The sequence below is a fragment of the Copadichromis virginalis genome, linkage group LG18 (assembly GCF_057382275.1).
Source record: "Copadichromis virginalis isolate Kocher_CV1m ecotype Utaka linkage group LG18, C_Virginalis_male_GT1.1, whole genome shotgun sequence".
NCBI classification, from domain to species: Eukaryota; Metazoa; Chordata; class Actinopteri; order Cichliformes; family Cichlidae; genus Copadichromis; species Copadichromis virginalis.
In genome coordinates this window covers 32,093,731-32,111,627 of record NC_140635.1, presented here as the reverse complement: position 1 = coordinate 32,111,627, position 17,897 = coordinate 32,093,731, and the positions used below count along the sequence as shown (strand labels likewise).

At 38.9% G+C, this 17,897-nt stretch overlaps 1 long non-coding RNA gene across 9 annotated transcripts; it reads right to left on the bottom strand.

Annotated features, from left to right (window-relative positions):
* Positions 1 to 930: 930 nt before the first annotated feature.
* On the bottom strand, positions 931 to 9,959 carry LOC146688316 (uncharacterized). 9 transcript variants are annotated; one of them, XR_014916390.1, is made up of 9 exons: positions 9,894 to 9,958; positions 8,233 to 9,688; positions 7,410 to 7,571; positions 7,049 to 7,157; positions 6,824 to 6,943; positions 6,520 to 6,681; positions 2,532 to 2,645; positions 1,648 to 1,805; positions 931 to 1,220 (listed from the first exon to the last, which is right to left on the bottom strand). It is a non-coding gene; the product is annotated as an uncharacterized LOC146688316 (long non-coding RNA). The 9 variants fall into 9 exon arrangements; XR_014916393.1 differs by having other exon boundaries at positions 937 to 1,220; positions 8,233 to 8,393; positions 9,608 to 9,955; XR_014916389.1 differs by having other exon boundaries at positions 933 to 1,220; positions 7,410 to 7,917; positions 8,233 to 9,959.
* Between the last annotated feature and the right edge of the window lie 7,938 nt (positions 9,960 to 17,897).

Here is a 17,897-nt window from a genome sequence, read left to right as displayed (position 1 = left end):
ACAGAACTGATGTTCAAGAACAAACCGTAGCTGCACTAATATTACACATCTCGATCGTTGTACTGAACAGACATGTTGCTTTTAAAACCACATGCAGTGTGTGACCATGACTGTTCACTGAGACCATGAACGCCACTTCGCTGAAGCATTCTTCTTCTTCTTCTTGCCATTAAATTGGAAGCAGAAGCAGCACGAGCTGATTTGATCTACTGAAAGGAAAAAGCAGAACATCTGAGTTGAAACCAGTCAGCTGAAATCATTAAGACAGGAACAAATTCAATGCAGTGTCTCAAGTGGCTTAGCCTGTTACAACTGTTGATACAAGCTAAATACGGTTAACACACAGTGTCAGGGAGCTCCAGTGTGGGAACTAGTGGCTTTAGGTTTGTAGTCATTTAACTTTCATCCATTCATTCATTTAATTCAGGAGGAAGAAATGCCAGGTTGGTGCAGGCTGGTTACATGCATTTGGTCCCATGCTGTCTTTAATTAAATGACTTGGTTCATTTTATGGCTGGGCTGTATGTGGGGTTATATCATGTTATTTGGGCAGGAGTACCTGCCCCCTGTTAGACTTAGAAAGTTTCTCCATAAGTAGAGTTTCTAACTCTTCTAGCACATCTGTGGCTGACAGCTTTTTGGTGGCTCTTTTTACCCCACACTGGTTGTGAGTGTGTAAATAGCCCCACTAGTTATTTTGGGTTGCAGTTAACTAGGGAGGAAGGGGTGGGTATGCCATGATTAGGTGAATAACAATTATATGTGATACATAAATTTCACAATGCTTGCATATATCTCTATCAATTAAACCTGGCCTGAGGGCTGCCATTTTTTACATTCAGTTATTTCTCTTAGAAATGTTGGAACTAAATAATGAATGTGTTACAGTTAAAGTGAAACACTGGTCAGTGTAAATGGCTCTTTGGGACACAGAAACCTTTAAATTAAACCTGATATCTAGTGTCAAACAATATCAAAGCTGTAAAAGATGTTTACATTCAGAATTTATAAAACTATGATTGTAAATAAATTCAAACAAGTGAGCTTTTCTCTTTGTGCTGAATATCAACACTGTGGTTTCTTAGACTGTAAGCTTTACTTTAGTGCAACCAGTTGCAGAAGCTGCCACTCCAAATGTCTTTTGATAACAAGAAAAAAATACCTTTTCAGTACACGGCCTGAAGTTCTTCTCCGAAATCTTCTGCAATCGGCTTTGTCTGCTGGTTTGAAGACAATAAACCATAAAAAAGATGATTTAGTCACTTTGTCTGTGTCATGCAGCTCGAATGTGTCGTGTAACGATGTTGAATAGCCGTCATTATCCCTCTGCTGCATCAGTAGGATTGTACTGTACAGCATCTCATTGATATGTGAGGAATGCTAATGTAACACGATAACAGACTTACATCATTAAAATATAAAGTGCAGGAGATATTTAGATATTTTTTATATTTATATTACATTTTATAGCTGACGGATTTTACTAAATAGATAGAATTTACTAAATAGCTGGATGAACATGAAAAATATGTTTATAATAACAAATGACCATGAGAGCCAGTAGAATTAATTCAGCTGGACACTCAAAAGACGTCCTTAAATGCTCTTTAAGTGGCAGAACAGATGAACAAACAGTTAATCGCTTACTTGAGATGAAATCTGCTCAGCTACTTTGAAAACAGCTTCTAACTGGTTCCTCCTTTAACAGGATGACTGCTCAGGGGTAAGGCCATCATGCAATCCAGCAACCTTTATGGTTCTGCTTTGATTCACCAGGAACTATTAGGGAAACCTTCCAGCGCCTCCTGTGAAAGACACAGGCATAAACACACAAACATTTATTAACATGTTCCACAGTGTTCCAGTTTGATTTTCTTATCCTGTGGACAACAACGTACATGGATGCAGGTTTATTGTTAACTTTTGTAAGGTTTATTTAATGAACATATCCAGCTGCAGCTCCACTGTGATCCTGAACTGGATAAGCACTTAAGAAAATGTGTCAATAAATGGACAAACATCAACTTACTATATTTATCCAAACAGACGGGACCAATAATGCTTCGCTGAGTTAGAGACTTTAACAGACTCTTCTATGTAAGAATGTCTCGTGCTGATATACCTGCAAACTTGACAACAAAGGTTTTTCAGACTACATGTAGCTGTCCTCTATGTCAGCTAACACATTTACATTTATGTCACACTTATTTCTGCTTTCCCATTTTATAATTATTACTTACATTTTGATTAGATACCTTGAGTTTGTAAATGATCAGATTACATAATTGGAATACAATGTATCCAATTCAGGGTTGCGGGAGGATGAAGCCTATCCCAGCTGATACAGGACAAAGACAGGCTGCCAGTTTATTGCAGGGCTAATACAATATGTGTAACAGAAAATCCACTTAAATGTTTGATATTTCTTATAATAATCATAATTATGACTATTATTTAAAGGTTTCTTCATAAATACATTTTGATTTTTTATAACCCCTAAAATATAAACCTGAGCTGTTTCAGATTCTGACCTCTGACCTCAGTGACCTGGCTGTGTCCTCACTGCAGCTCCCTCTTGGAAGTACGTCTGCTTCTTGTCTTCCCCCAGTGTTGACCGCCTGATATCAAGATATCACGTACTGTAACTGAGGAACAAAAAAGGACAAACACTTGCCTTCATTTAAAAGTACATTCATACAGAGATAATCTATGGAAACACACTAGTTCACAGTTTGGGAGGAACCAGTTCCTGTGAAACATTTCTGTATATGAACATCATGTGGAGAATGAATGAAATGAGTTCTTCAGGTGACTCAGCAGTCCCACACTGACAAATGAAATCTAGTTAAACTATTAAGCATATTTGCTCTTCTGAAATCTGTGTTAAACAACAACAAACATAAATTAGTAACAAAAACTACAGCTGAGTATAGGCTTTACAAACCACCAGCAGCCATAATGCTAAATTTTAATCTTCAAATGTTTCTGAGCTGTCTTCAACCTGCTTTTAGCACATTAAAGTCTCAATAAATAAAGTCAATGCAGACTCAATCCTAAATGTTCAGCACACAGAGACACAGAGGTACTGTTTAAAGTTTAGTGTTAACTTGAGTCACTGATCATTCACAGTATTACAGAGTCTGGCAGTCTTTGCATGATGTCCACGTCACTGTAAGTTTCTAGCTGACTCTCAGGTGTGCCAGCAGGAAAGAGTAATAATAACCTGCATCCTGAGGTTTGTCATGCAGGATTAAAGGAGCCAAGCTTTGTTCACACAGCTAGGATTGTATTTTACACTGACCGTGGGTCAGTATCAACTTCAAGAAGACAGCTGTAACTGTTGATAGAAGAATCACACACACATATTTATGGCTTTGCCTTATAGAATTCAGCATCTCAGTGCTCAGGAAATAGGTTTTGCAGCTGTTTGAGCTAAGATTTTCAAGTTATTCACAAATTAAAACCTATACTTTGTGTCGGGCAAGAACTAAATTCAAATGCATGTAACAGTGAGAAACGCACTGTCTTGGCGAAGTAAAGCGTTTCTCATCAACTTCATAGAGCTTGCTGTAACTTTTGATAGAAGACTCAGACAAACATATTCATGGCTTTATCTTATAGACTTCAATATCCCCCCAATGTGTGTGTGAGTCTTCTCTCAAAATTTACAGCTGTCTTTATGAAGTTTATGGAAAAACGCTTTATTTCACCACGTTAGTGCGTTTCTCGCTATTACATGCATTTGAATGGAGTTCTCGCCCGACACAAAGTATAGGTTTTCAATTTGTGAATAACTTGAAAATCTTAGCTCAAACAGCTGCAAAACCTATTTCCTCAGCACGGAGATGCTGAATTCTATAAGGCAAAGCCATAAATATGTGTGTGTGTGAGTCCTCTATCAAAAGTTACAGCTGTCTTCATGAAGTTGATACTGACCCAGGGTCAGTGTAAAATACAAGTTATTCACATAATGAAAACTTATACTTTGTTTCGTGCAAGAACTCCATTCAAATGCATGTAATAGTCAGAAACGCACTGTCTCGGCGAAATGAAGCCTTTTTGTACAACTTCATGAAGTTAGCTGTAACTTTTGATAAAAGGCTCAAAGCAGAGGGATAACGACGGCTATTCAACATCGTTACACGACACATTCGAGCTGCATGACGCAGACAAAGTGACTAAATCATCTTTTTTATGGTTTATTGTCTTCAAACCAGCAGACAAAGCCGATTGCAGAAGATGTCGGAGAAGAACTTCAGGCCGTGTACTGAAAAGGTATTTTTTTCTTGTTATCAAAAGACATTTGGAGTGGCAGCTTCTGCAACTGGTTGCACTAAAGTAAAGCTTACAGTCTAAGAAACCACAGTGTTGATATTCAGCACAAAGAGAAAAGCTCACTTGTTTGAATTTATTTACAATCATAGTTTTATAAATTCTGAATGTAAACATCTTTTACAGCTTTGATATTGTTTGACACTAGATATCAGGTTTAATTTAAAGGTTTCTGTGTCCCAATGAGCCATTTACACTGACCAGTGTTTCACTTTAGCTGTAACACATTCATTATTTAGTTCCAACATTTCTAAGAGAAATAACTGAATGTAAAAAATGGCAGCCCTCAGGCCAGGTTTAATTGATAGAGATATATGCATGCATTGTGAAATTTATGTATCACATATAATTGTTATTCACCTAATCATGGCATACCCACCCCTTCCTCCCTAGTTAACTGCAACCCAAAATAACTAGTGGGGCTATTTACACACTCACAACCAGTGTGGGGTAAAAAGAGCCACCAAAAAGCTGTCAGCCACAGATGTGCTAGAAGAGTTAGAAACTCTACTTATGGAGAAACTTTCTAAGTCTAACAGGGGACAGGTACTCCTGCCCAAATAACATGATATAACCCCACATACAGCCCAGCCATAAAATGAACCAAGTCATTTAATTAAAGACAGCATGGGACCAAATGCATGTAACCAGCCTGCACCAACCTGGCATTTCTTCCTCCTGAATTAAATGAATGAATGGATGAAAGTTAAATGACTACAAACCTAAAGCCACTAGTTCCCACACTGGAGCTCCCTGACACTGTGTGTTAACCGTATTTAGCTTGTATCAACAGTTGTAACAGGCTAAGCCACTTGAGACACTGCATTGAATTTGTTCCTGTCTTAATGATTTCAGCTGACTGGTTTCAACTCAGATGTTCTGCTTTTTCCTTTCAGTAGATCAAATCAGCTCGTGCTGCTTCTGCTTCCAATTTAATGGCAAGAAGAAGAAGAAGAATGCTTCAGCGAAGTGGCGTTCATGGTCTCAGTGAACAGTCATGGTCACACACTGCATGTGGTTTTAAAAGCAACATGTCTGTTCACCACAACAATGGAGATGTGTAATATTAGTGCAGCTACGGTTTGTTCTTGAACATCAGTTCTGTTTTCTACTTTGATCACTTAGACCAAAAAAGTGTTGTTTTCAGATTCTTTCTTTTAAATCTATAAAGCACCTGCTCATTTTTTATTACAATTAGTTTCACATAAATGTTAGTTTTTCCTTTATGATCTTTTAATGCTTACACTACACTGTACACATTAGAGACATTTCTGTTACCTGTTTCTGTTGACTCAGAGTTGTGAAATGTTCTTTTATTTAATGCACAATATGAAGTTCATAATTTTCTTACAAATAAAACTCTAATGACAAACATGAACAGCTGTGCTTATTTCTGAGACATGAGTTTTTGAATGTGTTTAGACAGTGTGCATCTGTAATCTGAAACTGTAATGGTGAACCTGAGGTGATGGTCAACAGAAGGCTAATATATATCAATATAAAACAATATTGAAGTAATGTCTTTACCCCCTGCAGAGTGTGGACGCTGTGCACTCAATCACCTTATTCACTGTAGTAAACATGCACCGCTAGCTCAAGTGACTGACTGTCTCCATGGTTACATCGTATATTATTAGCTATGTAAACAGCTTCCATAGATACCGCCATAGCTCTCTGCAGCTGTAACACTTTCACACTTTGCAAATCATTTCACGATTTTGATAGTTATGAAGACAGAATATGTTTTTAAGGTCATGCTAGGCGGTTGCTATGGTGGTTGCTGTGGACTTGGCTGGACCGCGTCCGATTCCTGTTATTAGCTGTCCGCCGTAGGAAGGCTGCGTTCCATTTACAAGTAGTGACAGTCTGCCGCAACTCGAGCTCAAACCCCACTTTGTTCTTTAATTATAGGCCTTTTATAGCCGTTCATGACACGCACACACACACATAAAGCACTTTGCCTCACCATGAGAATGGAACTTTACCTAAGCTAACCTTTAAAATATCTGATATAGGATAGAAAAAATGAAGCAACCAGATGAAGATGAAGACTCTGGGTTCTGTAGTGACCTGAATGACTCTTTGCATACAATTTATTGAAGAGGACTTTAGAATGCACTTTACATTTAGACTGTTGCTGTTTAATTTTTTACATTGTTGCGGTGTTATGTCATGAATAAAGTTCACCTGCTGGGGGTTTGATGGATCAGATCATCATAATCAATGGGTCCTGAGGTGGGCGGGACTGCCTCTGGTGATGTCACCATGAAGGAACAGCATCTGGCACGTGTTGCTGAAACATCCCAGTACACTGGTGTAGTTTCCTCTCCAGCTGTTTGACATTTGACACTTCAACATTAAGGGGAAGAAGAAGAAACAGTGTTAGGTCAGGTGACCACATGGTTTCTAAAGTAACTGACAGGAAGTAACCAGGCCGTTAGAAATGGATGGCATGTGTTTAGAGTTACTGGAGTTGGGTAACTCTACTTACCAAAAGCAGAAGCACACAGATGAAGGATCAGATGCTGAATGTTGCAGGAACATGCTCGTGCGGTGGTCATTCAGTGCTGCTCCGGCAGGTTAGACAGTCCAAGACTGATATACTGCCCATCTGAGAGTTTGAAAACACACATGCAAAGATTTATTTTGTATTACAGTCAAAGTTGGATGTTCATTTTTGTCCTTTAAAAATGTTTGTGTATTTGAAAGCGCTAACATTTAAGGATGACTTGGATCGTCTCCTTTAAAGGGGAGACAAGTGTATCCACTGATCCACGTCACTTTACCTGGATGATGACTCCTCTCCCCCTCACTCAGAAACGCTCCTAATATAACCAAGCAAATAAATAATATTGAAGATTTACTTACATCATTACAAAAACAGGAAAAACATCTCCCTTTGATTCTATTTCTCCATTCCTGCTGAACATCAGGCAACAAATATCTCAATAAATCACAGTAAAATGTAAAGCACATGTTTTCTCTGCTTTGTCTAACCTCTGCAGAGCCTCTGTCAAGAAAAACATATCTGTAAGCATAAAACAAATATACATTTCATAACACGTCACTGGACAAACCTCGGTCAGTTGATTTCCTCTGTGCAGTGCAGACGAACATCAGTCAGCAAGTCAAGGTGGTGAGATGGACTGGTGTCCTTTGTGACTCTGCTGGTTCTTCTGAGGAAATACCACCGTCTCTCCACACCGTCACCATCTGTGAGCACAAACTGCTGCTCTGCTCTGCCAGCATGTAGGAAATCACATATCACACACACAGGGGTGAAGAAACATTAGAACTCAACTTTGGATACTTTAGATCTAAACAGATCAAAGTAGCTCTTAGCTTCAACAATCAGTGAACAGACAAACAATGATACCATACTGATTCTGTATGAATACAATATGGTATTTTCAATACAGGTGTCAAATTAATTTACTAAAACTAATACAGATATATGTGTTTTTTTTTTGATAAATTCGTTTGCTAAATTTAAATGTTGTATACCTATGTGGTGTGTGACTTTTGTTGCTATGATGCCAGGTCTCTCTTGGAAATGAGATTTTTAATCTCAATGAGATTTTTTACCTGGATAAATAAAGGATTAATAAAAAATTATAAGAATATATATTTTTTCATTTAACAATTGCAACTGAAAGAAATTAAATATTGAACAAAAATATATTGTCACATTTTGAGCATGCTCAGCATGCTGACAGACTTGAAGTTGCTACAGATTTTAAGAAGTGATAATTATAGGGAAAAAACTTCTCTTTTTCATCCGTTTAATCAAACATTTGATGCCTTAGATGTCTCAGTCCTATAGCATTCTGCAACTACAACTAAGCTGAAGCTTGGATTTGGCTGCAGGTGCCCTGTACATCCTTCTCAACATGTGGGTACCATTTAATCACACTTCTTCCTGAGCTTTGCTTCGTCACAAGACCAAAGGTGGCATCCCGTGTCACGGTCATATCATCATCCAGAAGAAACATTTGAAGAAACATCATGGAGAAGAAACATTTACGCGCCTCCCGGTTTTGTTTTCTGATCCTGCAAAAAGACTGAGGACAACAAAGCCCAGAGAACACGAGATACACAACATCCAACATTCAGACTCAACAGCCTCCATAAATGAAGAGCACCAGGTTGGTTCAGTTATAGTAGATGTCATGGAATTTTTTTAATAAAGTCTGCAACACAGAAAGAGCTGTGATCATGCTATTTATTACTGTGCACAGGAGAGCAAACACACATCAAACATCACAGTTCAGTCATGTCAGCTCTGCCACTTCACGTGTCTCGCTATGAAACCTAACGGATCAATGGTTATGCTGTTTTGTGCCCTTGACGTTATCAGCACCTGTAAAGGGAGTTGTTTTCTCAAACTGCTGAAGTAAGTTCATCTAGTTTTAGAAACTTTCATTGAACAGTCTATAACAGTGTCACAACTAAGCATATTAAGCACTTAAATGCTTTAAATGAGAATAACATAAAATTTCTATTACAGGAGCTAGAGCCTGTCCCAGTAGTCATAGGTAGAGCACACCTGGACAGGTCACCAGTCTGTCAGAGGACTAACACAGATGCAGCCTGACTCAATCCTAAATGTTCAGCACACAGAGACACAGAGGTACCGTTTAAAGTTTAGTGTTAACTTGAGTCACTGATCATTTGCAGTATTACAGAGTCTGGCAGTCTTTGCATGATGTCCACGTCACTGTAAGTTTCTAGCTGACTCTCAGGTGTGACAGGTGTGCCAGCAGGAAAGAGTAATAATAGCCTGCATCCTGAGGTTTTTCATGCAGGATTAAAGGAGCCAGGCTTTGTTCACACAGCTAGGATTGTATTTTACACTGACCCTGGGTCAGTATAAGTATCATACAGTTTAAACGAAGCACTGAAACTTGCACATATTTATTACAGATGCACTGAAGCTAATCGAGATATTTGCTGTCAGTCTGTGGCTGCGATTAAACACTTTACTGGAAACTTTATTAACTAGTAACTTCGTCAGTCATGACAGAAGCTAATATTTCTGTGCTAACATCGTTTAAACAGTAACAGCTTTACTCCAATATAAGCTAACGTTTACACCGTAACTTTAAGCTAGCACCATAAAGACGGTAAAACACGTAATAACATCTACAAATGCATCTTAAAGCTGTTATATTAGCACTCGGTGTATTACTAACATAACCACATTAACATTATTGACACTCGCTGGTCTGACTTTTAATAGTCATTCTATAAATGCTGTCCGTTTAAACGGTCTTACCTGTACACACTGCTGTATCCACCGGATTGCAGCCAGAGTGGATTCTGGAGTCATCCCACGCTCCTGTTAGTGATCCTCCATCTGGATGGATGATAACAACCTTCTGAACAATCTAGCAGGAGATGGTCCATATCTAGGGGATATGGACTGATAACAGCCGAAGCGGGTGAATAAAGTCACCCAGTCGCTAGCTGTGCGATTACCCAGCATACACCAGCACAATATTAGGCACAGCACCACCATAGACATTTTCAGTGGTTTTGAATGCAGGACATGGTTATCTTACCTTGTAAAATGCATGACAATAAAACAGCTAACCACCATAAAATGGTATTATGTGTGTGTGTGTGTGTGTGTGTGTGAGAGAGAGAGAGAGAGAGAGAGAGAGAGAGAGAGAGAGAGAGAGAGAGAAAGAGAGAGAGATCAAAGGCGTGCGCTTATGTTTTTTCTTGATCAAAAGTGTGCCTCCTCTCTCTTATTGGATGTATGGTATAGCATGTTTATTCAGGTGCACCTTTGAAGTCTATGAGAATACTTTGCAGCCTGGTCTGAGTGGTCATTTCTGCACAGACACAATGAAGCGTGCACTCAGTTTAGAGGAGGCTGTTGCTGCAGTTTTGCACTCTCCACAAGCAGTGGAGATACTTCTGACAGCGAAGAAGAATTTTTGCCAGGCACCGAGGAGCTTTGCAGCTCATGTGCGGAGGAGGAGAAGGAGAAGGAGGAAGAAGAGCAGGAGGAAGAGACAAGACTGGAGGATGGCCAGTAGAGATCTAAAAATGGAGAAATCATGTGGCAACCCACACACGAAGAGGTCCTGCCATTTTTTCCTCCCCCCATTTTAACCCCAGGACCAACCCATTATGCAATTCGTATAGGATCAGCAGCCCTGTGAGCACTTTCCATCTTTTTTTTGCAGAGGACATTATGCAGTTAATCCTGCATTTCACCAACCTGCAGGGGCAACAGGTCAGTAAAAGACTGGAAGGACATAGATGAGGAGTTGCAGGCTTACATGGGGCTTGTGATGCTGGCTGGCCTGTACAGGTCTCAACATGAAACGACAACAAGCCTGTGAAATGGGGAGACAGGGCTCTTCTGTTTCATGCTACCATGTCAAAAAAAAAAAAAAGATTTGAGCAAAGAAAAAAGGTTGTCTTATTGAGCACCAGGCACCGTGAGCTACAAGTCCAGGACTCTGGGAAGAGAAAGCCCCACATCATCCTGGATTATAACAAATGCAAAGGGACTGTGGATCATTTGGACCAGGTAAGCACAATTATAAGTAATTTATTTGCCAAATTGTTTACCGTTTCTCATTGTTATAACTGATAAAGTCAGATAATGTGATTATAATAGTTTTGATATGAGATGATAGTTTTAGACTATGATAGTTTTGATAGTTACAGTAAGGAGGGGGGGGGGGGGGGGGGGTCCAGTTTGACGCCCACAGGCAGGAAGAATCTCTTGCTTATGGCTGTATAAATCTGTTCATGTCACCTGATCATTTCTTTTTGTTTTGCAGGTTTGTGGCAACTACTCCTGCCGTAGAAGGACACGTAGGTGGCCCATGTGTCTGTTCTACCACATGATCGAGGTAAGCTGCTATAATGCTTTCATTCAAGACAGCTGTAACTTTTGTGTTTTTGTGTTTTTGTACAGCTTGAAGTTACCTGTAACTTTTGATAGAAGGCTCAGACACACATCAATATGGCTTTGCCTTATACAATTCAGCATCTCCGTGCTGGAGAAACAGGTTTTGCAGCTGTTTGAGCCAAGAGCTTCCAGTTATTGAAAAAATGAAAGCCTATACTTTGTTTCGTGCGAGAACTCCATTCAAATGCATGTAAAAGTCAGAAACGCACTGTCTCGGCGAAATAAAGGGTTTACAACTTCATGAAGACAGCTGTAACTTTTGATAGGAAACTCAGATATACGTATTTATGGCTTTATCTTATAGAATTCAATATCCCCATTGAGCAAACAGTTTTAAAGCTATGTGAGCTAAGATTTTTAAGTTATTCACAAAATAAAAAGCTATACTTTGTTTCGTGTGAGAACTCCATTTATGTTACGCCCCTAATCTAGGCGTGTAGGGACGCACATAAGGTTGGAGGAGAGAGATACAAATCCCCGCCCTGGTTCCCAAGCCAAACATCCAAACCAGTTGTGAGTAAAAAAAGGTGATTTTATTTAAGGACAAGAAGCATAGCTCCAGGGTGAGCCCAGGCCAAAATAATAAACAAAACCAACTAAGACCAACCAGAAAAGACTAACTAAACCCTAGGAAAGAAAAAGAACAAACAAATGACAGAGCTATCCCTCGCTCCCTGACCAAGAAAACAGGAGAAAACGATTCCAAAAGAAAAGGCAGCTCACCCCTTCCGCTTCAGCCCACGAGTGCCTAAGCTCTCAGCTAATGCACTAGGAGCGGCTTTTACAATTCACCCTCACACAAATACACAAGATAAGCACAGGCTGGGAAAACCATGGTCAGGACCGCGACGGCTGTCAGGCTACTCGCTCGTTGCACACACTCTCTCCCTCTCTCCCCTCTGGAGCTGTCAGAGCGGCTTTTTGAACGTGGTCACCTGTTCCATGGTCCAATCAGCTGCTCACTACTCTTCATTAGGGGAGGGACCTGTAAAGTGTCTTAAACACAGTAAAGAGACACATGTCTCGCATGTAATAGTCAGAAACGCACTATCTTTGTAAAATAAAGCCTTTTTGTACAACTTCATGAAGTTAGCTGTAACTTTTGATAGAAGTTTCAGATTTACGTAGTTATGGCTTTATCTTATAATATTCAGTATCCCCGTGTTGAGCAAACAGGTTTGAGCTAAGATTTTCGAGTTATTCACATAATGAAAACCTATACTTTGTTTCGTGCGAGAACTGCATTCAAATGCATGTAATAGTCAGAAACGCACTGTCTCGGCGAAATAAAGTGTTTTTGTACAGCTTCACGAAGACAGCTGTAACTTTTGATAGAAGGCTCAGATTTATGTATTTATGGTTTTATCTTATAGAATTCAATATCCCCGTGCTGGGCAAACAGGTTTTGGAGCTGTGTGAGCTAAGATTTCCAAGTTATACACATAATGAAAACCTATACTTTGTTTCGGTCGAGTTCCCCATTCAAATGCATGTAACAGTGAGAAACGCATTGTCTTGGCGAAATAAAGCGTTTTTGTACAACTTCATATAAATAGCTGTAACTTTTGATAGAAGACTCAGACAAACATTTATCTTATAGAACTCAAGGTCCCCGTGCTGGGAAAACAGGTTTTGCAGCTGTTTGAGCTAAGATTTCCAAGTTATACACATAATGAAAACCTATACTTTGTTTCGGTCGAGTTCCCCATTCAAATGCATGTAACAGTGAGAAACGCACTGTCTTGGCGAAAGAAAGCGTTTTTGTACAACTTCATATAAATAGCTGTAACTTTTGATAGAAGACTCGGATACACATGTTTATGGCTTTATCTTATAGAACTCAAGGTCCCTGTGCTGGGCAAACAGGTTTTGCAGCCGTTTGAGCTAAGATTTTAAAATTATTCACATAATGAAAACCTATACTTTGTTTCGGGCGAGTTCCCCATTCAAATGCATGTAACAGTGAGAAACGCATTGTCTTGGCGAAATAAAACGTTCTTGAACAACTTCATATAAATCGCTGTAACTTTTCATAGAAGACTCAGACAAACATGTTTATGGCTTTATCTTATAGAACTCAATATCCCCGTGCTGGGCAAACAGGTTTTGCAGCTGTTTGAGCTAAGATTTCCAAGTTATACACATAATGAAAACCTATACTTTGTTTCGGTCGAGTTCCCCATTCAAATGCATGTAACAGTGAGAAACGCACTGTCTTGGCGAAAGAAAGCGTTTTTGAACAACTTCATATAAATAGCTGTAACTTTTGATGGAAGATTCAGATATACTATTCATGACTTTATCTTATAGAACTCAAGGTCCCCGTGCTGGGAAAACAGAACAGATTTTGCAGCCGTTTGAGCTAAGATTTTAAAATTATTCACATAATGAAAACCTATACTTTGTTTCGGTCGAGTTCCCCATTCAAATGCATGTAACAGTGAGAAACGCACTGTCTTGGCGAAAGAAAGCGTTTTTGTACAACTTCATATAAATAGCTGTAACTTTTGATGGAAGACTCAGAAACACATGTTCATGGCTTTATCTTATAGAACTCAAGGTCCCTGTGCTGGGAAAACAGGATTTGCAGCTGTTTGAGCTAAGATTTTCAAGTTATACACATAATGAAAACCTATACTTTGTTTTGGTCGAGTTCCCCATTCAAATGCATGTAACAGTGAGAAACGCACTGTCTTGGCGAAAGAAAGCGTTTTTGTACAACTTCATATAAATAGCTGTAACTTTTGATAGAAGACTCAGACAAACATGTTTATGGCTTTATCTTATAGAACTCAAGGTCCCTGTGCTGGGAAAACAGGATTTGCAGCTGTTTGAGCTTAGATTTTCAAGTTATACATATAATGAAAACCTATACTTTGTTTCGGTCGAGTTCCCCATTCAAATGCATGTAACAGTGAGAAACGCACTGTCTTGGCGAAAGAAAGCTTTTTTGTACAACTTCATATAAATAGCTGTAACTTTTGATAGAAGACTCGGATATACATGTTTATGGCTTTATCTTATAGAACTCAAGGTCCCCGTGCTGGGAAAACAGGTTTTGCAGCTGTTTGAGCTAGGATTTTCAAGTTATACACATAATGAAAACCTATACTTTGTTTTGGTCGAGTTCCCCATTCAAATGCATATAACAGTGAGAAACGCACTGTCTTGGCGAAATAAAGCGTTTTTGAACAACTTCATATAAATAGCTGTAACTTTTGGTAGAAGACTCAGACAAACATGTTTATGGCTTTATCTTATAGAACTCAAGGTCCCCGTGCTGGGAAAACAGGTTTTGCAGCTGTTTGAGCTAAGATTTTAAAGTTATACACATAATGAAAACCTATACTTTGTTTCGGTCGAGTTCCCCATTCAAATGCATGTAACAGTGAGAAACGCACTGTCTTGGCGAAAGAAAGCGTTTTTGTACAACTTCATATAAATAGCTGTAACTTTTGGTAGTAGACTCAGACAAACATGTTTATGGCTTTATCTTATAGAACTCAAGGTCCCCGTGCTGGGAAAACAGGATTTGCAGCTGTTTGAGCTAAGATTTCCAAGTTAAACACATAATGAAAACCTATACTTTGTTTCGGTCGAGTTCCCCATTCAAATGCATATAACAGTGAGAAACGCACTGTCTTGGCGAAAGAAAGCGTTTTTGTACAACTTCATATAAATAGCTGTAACTTTTGATGGAAGACTCAGACAAACATGTTTATGGCTTTATCTTATAGAACTCAAGGTCCCCGTGCTGGGAAAACATGATTTGCAGCTGTTTGAGCTAAGATTTCCAAGTTATACACATAATGAAAACCTATACTTTGTTTCGGTCGAGTTCCCCATTCAAATGCATGTAACAGTGAGAAACGCACTGTCTTGGCGAAAGAAAGCGTTTTTGTACAACTTCATATAAATAGCTGTAACTTTTGATAGAAGACTCGGATACACATGTTTATGGCTTTATCTTATAGAACTCAAGGTCCCCGTGCTGGGAAAACAGGATTTGCAGCTGTTTGAGCTAAGATTTTCAATTTATACACATAATGAAAACCTATACTTTGTTTCGGTCAAGTTCCCCATTCAAATGCATGTAACAGTGAGAAACGCACTGTCTTGGCGAAAGAAAGCGTTTTTGTACAACTTCATATAAATAGCTGTAACTTTTGATGAAAGACTCAGACAAACATGTTTATGGCTTTATCTTATAGAACTCAAGGTCCCCGTGCTGGGAAAACAGGTTTTGCAGCTGTTTGAGCTAAGATTTCCAAGTTATACACATAATGAAAACCTATACTTTGTTTCGGTCGAGTTCCCCATTCAAATGCATGTAACAGTGAGAAACGTACTGTCTTGGCGAAATAAAGCGTTTTTGAACAACTTCATATAAATAGCTGTAACTTTTGATGGAAGACTCAGAAACACATGTTCATGGCTTTATCTTATAGAACTCAAGGTCCCTGTGCTGGGAAAACAGGATTTGCAGCTGTTTGAGCTAAGATTTTCAAGTTATACACATAATGAAAACCTATACTTTGTTTCGGTCGAGTTCCCCATTCAAATGCATGTAACAGTGAGAAACCACTTTCTTGGCGAAAGAAAGCGTTTTTGTACAACTTCATATAAATAGCTGTAACTTTTGATGAAAGACTCAGACAAACATGTTTATGGCTTTATCTTATAGAACTCAAGGTCCCCGTGCTGGGCAAACAGGATTTGCAGCTGTTTGAGCTAGGATTTTCAAGTTATACACATAATGAAAACCTATACTTTGTTTTGGTCGAGTTCCCCATTCAAATGCATGTAACAGTGAGAAACGCACTGTCTTGGCGAAAGAAAGCGTTTTTGTACAACTTCATATAAATAGCTGTAACTTTTGATGAAAGACTCAGACAAACATGTTTATGGCTTTATCTTATAGAACTCAAGGTCCCCGTGCTGGGAAAACAGGTTTTGCAGCTGTTTGAGCTAAGATTTCCAAGTTATACACATAATGAAAACCTATACTTTGTTTCGGTCGAGTTCCCCATTCAAATGCATGTAACAGTGAGAAACGCACTGTCTTGGCGAAATAAAGCGTTTTTGTACAACTTCATATAAATAGCTGTAACTTTTGGTAGAAGACTCGGATACACATGTTTATGGCTTTATCTTATAGAACTCAAGGTCCCCGTGCTGGGAAAACAGGTTTTGCAGCTGTTTGAGCTAAGATTTTAAAGTTATACACATAATGAAAACCTATACTTTGTTTCGGTCGAGTTCCCCATTCAAATGCATGTAACAGTGAGAAACGCACTGTCTTGGCGAAAGAAAGCGTTTTTGTACAACTTCATATAAATAGCTGTAACTTTTGATGAAAGACTCAGACAAACATGTTTATGGCTTTATCTTATAGAACTCAAGGTCCCCGTGCTGGGAAAACAGGTTTTGCAGCTGTTTGAGCTAAGATTTCCAAGTTATACACATAATGAAAACCTATACTTTGTTTCGGTCGAGTTCCCCATTCAAATGCATGTAACAGTGAGAAACGCACTGTCTTGGCGAAATAAAGCGTTTTTGAACAACTTCATATAAATAGCTGTAACTTTTGATGGAAGACTCAGAAACACATGTTCATGGCTTTATCTTATAGAACTCAAGGTCCCTGTGCTGGGAAAACAGAACAGGTTTTGCAGCTGTTTGAGCTAAGATTTCCAAGTTATACACATAATGAAAACCTATACTTTGTTTCGGTCGAGTTCCCCATTCAAATGCATGTAACAGTGAGAAACGCACTGTCTTGGCGAAATAAAGCGTTTTTGTACAACTTCCTATAAATAGCTGTAACTTTTGATGGAAGACTCAGACAAACATGTTCATGGCTTTATCTTATAGAACTCAAGGTCCCTGTGCTGGGAAAACAGAACAGGTTTTGCAGCTGTTTGAGCTAAGATTTCCAAGTTATACACATAATGAAAACCTATACTTTGTTTCGGTCGAGTTCCCCATTCAAATGCATGTAACAGTGAGAAACGCACTGTCTTGGCGAAAGAAAGCGTTTTTGTACAACTTCATATAAAAAGCTGTAACTTTTGATAGAAGACTCGGATACACATGTTTATGGCTTTATCTTATAGAACTTAAGGTCCCCGTGCTGGGAAAACAGGATTTGCACAGGATTTGCAGCTGTTTGAGCTAAGATTTTCAAGTTAAACACATAATGAAAACCTATGGCTTTATCTTATAGAACTCAAGGTCCCCGTGCTGGGAAAACAGGTTTTGCAGCTGTTTGAGCTAAGATTTCCAAGTTATACACATAATGAAAACCTATACTTTGTTTCGGTCGAGTTCCCCATTCAAATGCATGTAACAGTGAGAAACGCACTGTCTTGGCGAAAGAAAGCGTTTTTGTACAACTTCATATAAATAGCTGTAACTTTTGGTAGAAGACTCGGATACACATGTTTATGGCTTTATCTTATAGAACTCAAGGTCCCCGTGCTGGGAAAACAGGTTTTGCAGCTGTTTGAGCTAAGATTTTAAAGTTATACACATAATGAAAACCTATACTTTGTTTCGGTCGAGTTCCCCATTCAAATGCATGTAACAGTGAGAAACGCACTGTCTTGGCGAAAGAAAGCGTTTTTGTACAACT